The sequence below is a fragment of the Pelecanus crispus genome, chromosome 1, assembly GCF_030463565.1.
Source record: "Pelecanus crispus isolate bPelCri1 chromosome 1, bPelCri1.pri, whole genome shotgun sequence".
Classification (NCBI taxonomy): Eukaryota; Metazoa; Chordata; class Aves; order Pelecaniformes; family Pelecanidae; genus Pelecanus; species Pelecanus crispus.
In genome coordinates this window covers 86,309,457-86,316,374 of record NC_134643.1, presented here as the reverse complement: position 1 = coordinate 86,316,374, position 6,918 = coordinate 86,309,457, and positions in this window count along the sequence as shown.

Sequence of the window (6,918 nt, the reverse complement as noted above, 5' to 3'; positions counted from 1 at the left end):
GCTAGGGGATTTTCAACACGCGCTGCTTAGCAAGTAGTCGTATGCTGCAAGTGCCATTTCAGCCGTTCATGGCAGTACGGGAGATGGGAAAGAGGAAGGACCACCGATGCGTTGGGTGTTTTGTGTGCCCAGCATGTGTTTTGGGGCCAATGTGCTGTCAACAGGGAATATACGGCTAACATGACATAGGGAATAAAAAAGGTGTGGTGCGGAGGAGACCGAGTAGGTGTGCCACAGAAACTGATAATCAAGGTGTGTTGGTTAACACATGGGATGTGTCACAGTCGTGTGTTGCCAACAGTTATTTTAGAGGAGTGATAGCAGTGAGGGATGATGCCGCCCAGGCTGTGCACTGGGTATGTCAGACGTGTGACAGCGGGTGGCAGCTGGCGCGTGGGACACCTCACGCGTTTATCTGTCACACGAAGGGCAAAGGTTTTGGCTCTGCGCACTGCCAGCCGCAGAGACGAGCGCAACGGGCATCACACCTTTTGCCGTAACCACCTGACGGCGCAGCTGCCGGCTACCCGTGCTGTGCCACAGCCGGTCACCCGGAGCAGCCGGACCATGTCCGCACCCACGAGCAGGCAGCCTGTGGTGGAAGCTGGGCCGCGCTGGGCTGCAGGAGAAGCCGGGCGGGCCCGGCGGGGCCACGCCGCAGCGCCGTCAGCCGCCTCTCCGCCCGGGCCCGGGCCGGGGCCTGCGGCGGCGGGGCTCAAACCTCTGGCGGGGGCAGGTGGCGGAGGGCCGGAGCGGGCAGCAGGCCTCGGCCGTTAGGTTGGGGCGGCCTCAGCGCGCCTGCGGTGCCGCCGCCCAGCCCCGGGGCGCCGAGGGCCCGGTGGGGCCCGGGCAGCGGTGCGCTGCGGTGCGCTGCGGTGCGGTGCGGTCCGGTTCGGTCCGGTTCGGTTCGGCCCCGCCACCCCTCACTCGTTGCCTTCGCGCCGCCGGGCGGCGCGCGGGGCGTTCAGGCGGGAGCGCGCCGCCGCCCTCGCGCTCTTCCCCGCGCCCCACCCCGCCGCCGGGCGCCCCGCCTCGCGCGCCCCGTGCCGCAGCGGGCGGCAGCCCAGCTCCGCCGTTAGCGGCAGCGCTCAGGCGGCGGGCGCGAGCGCGGGAGGCGGCAGCGGCGGCGGCCGCGGGGGGCGGGGGTCTCGGTGCAGGGAACAGCCGGCCTCCGCGCCCCAGCCGCGGGGAGGAGGGACGCCGAGGAGGGGGAAGGGGGCGGGGGGGGGGGGGGGGGGGCGAGCGTCGCGTCGCGTCGCGTCGCCCGCTCCCCTTTAGGACCGCGCCGCCGAGCGACCGCTGCCGGCGGGGAGGAAGGGGCGAGTCTCCCCGGAGCCCGCTTCGCCCCGCGGCTTCCCTTCCTGGGCCCGGTGCCGGAGGGGCGGGGGGGGGTGGCGGGCGCCGGCGGACCCCCGCGGGTCCCCTCAGGCTCGGGCTCGGCGGTGCCCGGGGCGGGTGAGATGTCGGGCTGAGCGGGTGCGAGCCCGGGGGTGGGGTCCGCCGTGCCCGGGGGGGGTGGGTGGGGGGGAGGGCGGAGGGGGGGGGGGCGTTGGGACCGTCCCCTCAGCCGTCCCGCCCCGCCGCCGCCGCGCTGCGCCCATGGTGATTGTGCATCCCTGCGCGGAGCGGAGCGGAGCGGGGGCAGCAGCGCTGCGAGCTGCCGGCGCCTTCCCGCCGCGCCCGCGCGGGCCGGCCAGCCGGGGCGGCCAGGTGGGTGGCGACCGGGGCCGCCGGTCGTGAGGGGCGGGCGGGCGGGCGGGCGGGCGGGGAGTGTGGGGGGGGATTGCTCCGGGGCTGGCGGTTCCGCCGGCGGGTCGCGCTCGGGCGTAGTGCTGCGTGTGCGCGGAGGGGGGGCGGGGGTGGGTCGGCTCCGTGCCTCCCGCCTTGCACACGGGCGGGCGTGCACGCCGTCTGCCTGCTCACGCGCGTTGGTGGGTGCAAGCAGCCGCGGAAACGGGGTGCAAAACCCCCTCCCCTGCCCCGTGAATGTGGAAATCTGCGCTTGCTGGGGGCAGCTTTTCACGTGATGCAGGGGTGTGCGTGTCTGTCGTCGAGCCTTACGACGAAATCTTTACAACTAGGTTTCTTCTCTTTTGTTTTCTGATGTTTAAAGAGCTAATTGCACATGGGTGACTTCACTGCCTAGGATCTACCAGGAGCTGCGTTGTCAAAGTGTGTGACTGTTAATCTTTAATTAACTCCATCATTTAAGCAAGCATCCTCTAGACATGTTATTTTGGATTGGTGGGTTTTTTTTCTTTTTTTTTTTTTGTCACCGTTTATAAACCACAGTTTATTTTCTGTGGCAGAGTGGGGTCTAATGCATAGGAATATATGCTTCTGACCTGAAACATACTTTTTTTCCAGTCTCCTCGTCGGAATTCTAAACGTTATTCTGGGGGAGGGGTTTAAAGACTCACACAAATAAATAGGAATAGTTTTTTAAACTTAATTATTCATAAGTTCACGTGTAGATACAGATTTATCTTTCCTTTGAATGCACGTTCTTCAGTAAAGGAACAAACTGCTTAATCTTGTCCCCCCCCCCCCCCTTAAATTGGGTTTCTGTGGTAGTGCATTTCTGTAAATGATTTAAAGTTGCACATTTCCCCTAATTATGTTTATCCCATCTTTTTTGTTTGGCTTTGCTTGCTGTCTTGTACAGTACCTTTTCTTCCATTGGGATTTAGTTTATTAGATACCTTTATATGTTTGTTTATGTCTAATAGGGGTGTCTCTCCTTTTTTTTCCTCCCTAGGTGTTGGTGACTTCCGAGTCATTTAGGGGTTTAGTCCTGAGGAAGTAGAGACACGAGAGGATTGAGTCTATTTTACGTAGAAAGCTACAGCTCTTCACCAGTACTCTTTTTCCTCCTTCCCATCCCTCCTCCTCCCCTCTAGGGGAGGACAATTTGGGAATTAATTTAACAGTCATTTGCTCCCCCTCTCCCCCCTCAGAAATCCGTCTTGGTCCCCGAGGCATCCGCTAGACATTGCCCATTGTAGGACCAGGAGAAGGTTGTCATCATCACCCCTTGCTTGCTTTGGGAGCTTCAGTAGTACCCTTCCCTCCTCTGGAGTGCAGTGCAGAGAGGCATCCAGAAGACTTCCTTGCCACCCTTTTTGGTTAGTAGAGGATCCAGGAAAAGGGGTACCTAGCAAGACACGTGACCTCGTTAAGGGAGCCAGGACTGAAGCAGCACTTGGCACACTGAAGGAAGCACCCATCTTTGGTGTCTTTTTTTCGTCTTCCCCTCCTTCCTCACCAAATTTCTGGTAAGTCTCTTCAGCCCATTCATTCATACAGTGCATGTTTCCCTTCCCCCCACTCGAGGCGCTGGGAGAAGCACGCACAGAGACAGAGAGTGGGGTGGGGGAAGGGAGGAGGGAAAACTGGCCGTGCACACACGGATCGGGGAAGGGGGGGGGTATTGTACCACATTGCAGGGGAACCTGGGCAGAGGTGGAAGAACCTCTCTCCAGAAAAGCAGCTGATGTGGGAGGAAATGGGTGTTTTATTTGCATGGGTGGGCATGCACGCACAGGCAGAGTGGAGGGGGGTGAAAAAGCTGAGAGCCTGTTGTAGGAAAAAACCTTACTAAGACCGAAGTAGAAGGGTAGCTGATGCTGATCAGTATCAAGCTGGTGTTGCAGACAGGGAAGGGAATAGATTATTCACTGGAGATCAGGAACTGGGGTGTGTGAATGAGGAATGTTATCACCTACTTGCAAGCATGAACATAGAGGAGGAAAGACGTGTGGCGGGGGGTGTGGATGTCTGCCTTTTAGAGGCAATTGTGCCTGGAAGGATTGCTGCTAGCATCTTTAACGTTACACTCAGTGCAAAGGTGGGGACAAGCAGATGAAAGCCATGGCAGGGAGTGCAGTTGCCTGTCTGCGGGGGTGGGGGGTTGTAGTGGGGATGAATGGGAACGATTAATATATTCCCATATCCTTTGACTGTTGCAGTCTACAAATCTCACAGGGAAAAGGAGGTGAATACCGTGATACGCTTTCAAAGAGGTGTGCTTGGGGTTCACCTGCCTGCAGTGACTTTAAATTCTATGATGCATGTGTAGAGGGCGGATGATAATGCAGCAGCACTGGACAGATTGCGCTGCAGCTGCTCAATATATTATAAAAAATGCATTTAAATAAATATTTGAATTTTTCAGATTCTTCAGTTTTTTAAAAATATGTTCTTTCCAAGGATTCTCAAACAGTTATGTTGCAGTCTTAGGAAAACTAGTCTCTAGTCGGTAAGAGAGGAATTTTTCTTGAGGTTGTCCTTAAGCAGCATCATGAAGCAGCAGTGTCAGGAATGACTTGATTCATCTTGGATTTATTTTTCTAAAGCAATTTTAACAAGTGGTTCAAGATGTCAGGTTTTATCTCTGTATATATCACTGTGGGTTATATTCATCACCCATACATATTTCCTTCAGGTTTTCTTCAGATGATCATCATTCTGGTATCTTTGTGTGGAAAAAAATTAATGGTGCTTTATACTTGAAACAGCTGTGAACTGTTTTCAGACCTGCTCTCCCTATGACATAGGAAGTCATATTTCTGGGATGTTTTAAATACTGCTCTCTTCTCATTAAGACGAGACGGAGACTTCCATGGCAGCATATGATGGATCATATGCTGGGTCATATGCCGCACGACACTTCGTTAGCTGTTTAACCGGTCTGCTACCTAAGATTGAATTTATAATTCAGATCTGCCTTGAGGTATCTCCTAAAGGAGATAACTTAGGAGCATCTGCCAACTGTTCTTAGGTCTTCAGCGTCTTGAGGTGTGGCCTCCAAAATAGCGTTCTAGAAACTGCTGTAATGGTAGAGACAGTTGGTTTATTGGAAGTGCATACTCAGTTTCAAGCCTTAGCTAATTTATAAAAAGGAAGGCAAAATACCTTTTTCCACTTGAATAACACTGTCCTGCAGACAAGTATTGAGGGATATGCATTAATGATAAAAGCGAAGGCGCAGTGTTACTCGTAGTGAGGTGAGTGCTTAGAGCTATATTTTTTCTAGTTTTCCATTTCCCATGACAGTCATGGCTGTCAGTCTCTTTGCTCTTTCCTTCTCACTTCTGTGAGATTTTTATTATCGTTATCTGCGCTGTAGGGATTAAACATGCCTAGAGGTATGCTAAAACTTAAGATTAGGTTTTACCTCTCTATTAACTGCTGAAGTCTGTGGAGTTGTGTTAGCTGCATAGTGCTGTAACTGAGGCCGAGAGGAGTCTGAGCCAAGGTCTAAAAAAGAGGCGATTCTGGGAGGGGCTGATGGTAATAATTGTTCCACTAACGTGTTTCCCAGATCGCACTATAGGCTATGGGAGCGTGCTACAAGTCGAGCAGTTGAGGTAGCTAGGTCACATTGATTCCTAATGCTACAAAACATCTGGGATTCCATTCGTCATTCCCATAGGGAAGAAACAACCTAGTCTTTTTAGTTTACAAAGGCATTGAGTAATTGCATGCTGAATAGAAAGGATACGGAACAATCTTGCTGCGTACTAGATATCTTTTATGTGACGCATTTATCAATAATACATAAATGAATTAGTATCTGCTAATAACTGGGTTCTTGTTTCAGCTTAGGGGAAAATACATCATGATGAAAAAAGAGACTAGTCCATTTTTCTCCTGCTTTTGGGTGTTGAAGACAGGACAAGGATTAAGTGGACAACGGAGACCAATCTCCCATTCCTGGAGGCAGGTCTTTAAGGCTCTCTCTGTGAAGAGAAGACCCCTTCAAGGGAAAAAGAGTGGTCTTCAGAGAAGATTTCCAGATCTCTCTAGACAGCTGATCTGATTGGCTGAATTCCCTGTTGCGCCAATAAAACATTCACATGTGATGTAAAGTGGAAAAGTAGCACAGTGAATGCTTTTGTTAGAACAGCTGCTGAAGGTGTATTACAGATTCAAGGAATGCAGGAGGAAATACGTTTGCATGTGATGGGGAGGGGAGGAAGCTGCTGTGTGAATGCCAGAATAAAGCCTAGCTTAAGCAATACAGGGATGCCACAGCTCAAAGTTGAAGTGAGCGTTCCATTCCCTCTACAAATTGCTAAGAATCTTTTCCACACGGTGTCTTTCTGAAGCAGATGCAGCAGTGGGTGCTTGGCTGGCGTGACACAGAGTTAGTTTGATTTTTATCATAGAGATTTTACTTTGATGCCACCCTTTTACCTCTCCCAGTCTGTTTCATGCAGTTAAGTTTATGATGATTTTTTCCTTTTTATTTCATAAATCCATTAGTTACTGAAAGATTGTACTTACATTGACCGTAGTACCTTTGAGTGAAAACTGCATTTCAGCTGGCCATTTGAAGACATTTAAACATCTGCACTTCCCCTTATATATACTGTACTTATTTTGCAATAGATGCTTTCACGGATTAGGAAGTATTCCATGCACACCCAGCATTGTCTGAGGCTGTGTCTTTTAGACTGTAATGGGTGGAGTTGGTTTTCAGGGAAAAATTCTGGAAATCATATCCAACTTGAGAGCTCAATGCTCTCGTGCATCTGACTGCAAGGCAAGCTTTCCTCCTACAGACCATTTTCTTGAGAATGTGGGAGGGATTGTTAAGATGTTTGGGTTAATAGGGTAAATTGCAGGTTTTGTGTTCCATGAGACTTCTTACACAATCAAAATAGAGATTATAAGGAAAGGCTGAAACTAAGGAGCAGAATGCTGGCATGAAAAGGGTATTTCTCCAGGTGGAAGAAAAATGTGGTATTGGGTTGGAGGTCAAGGAACCGGTAGTTACGATTACTAGTTTCTGCCTCTGCCACTGGCTTGTAGCTTGATCTAAAGTGAGTTTCTTAATCCTTACCTCCAGACTTGAGGTTGTTACCTGCCTGCCTTGTGATGAGATGTGAGCCCTTGTATATACGTTTACAAAAC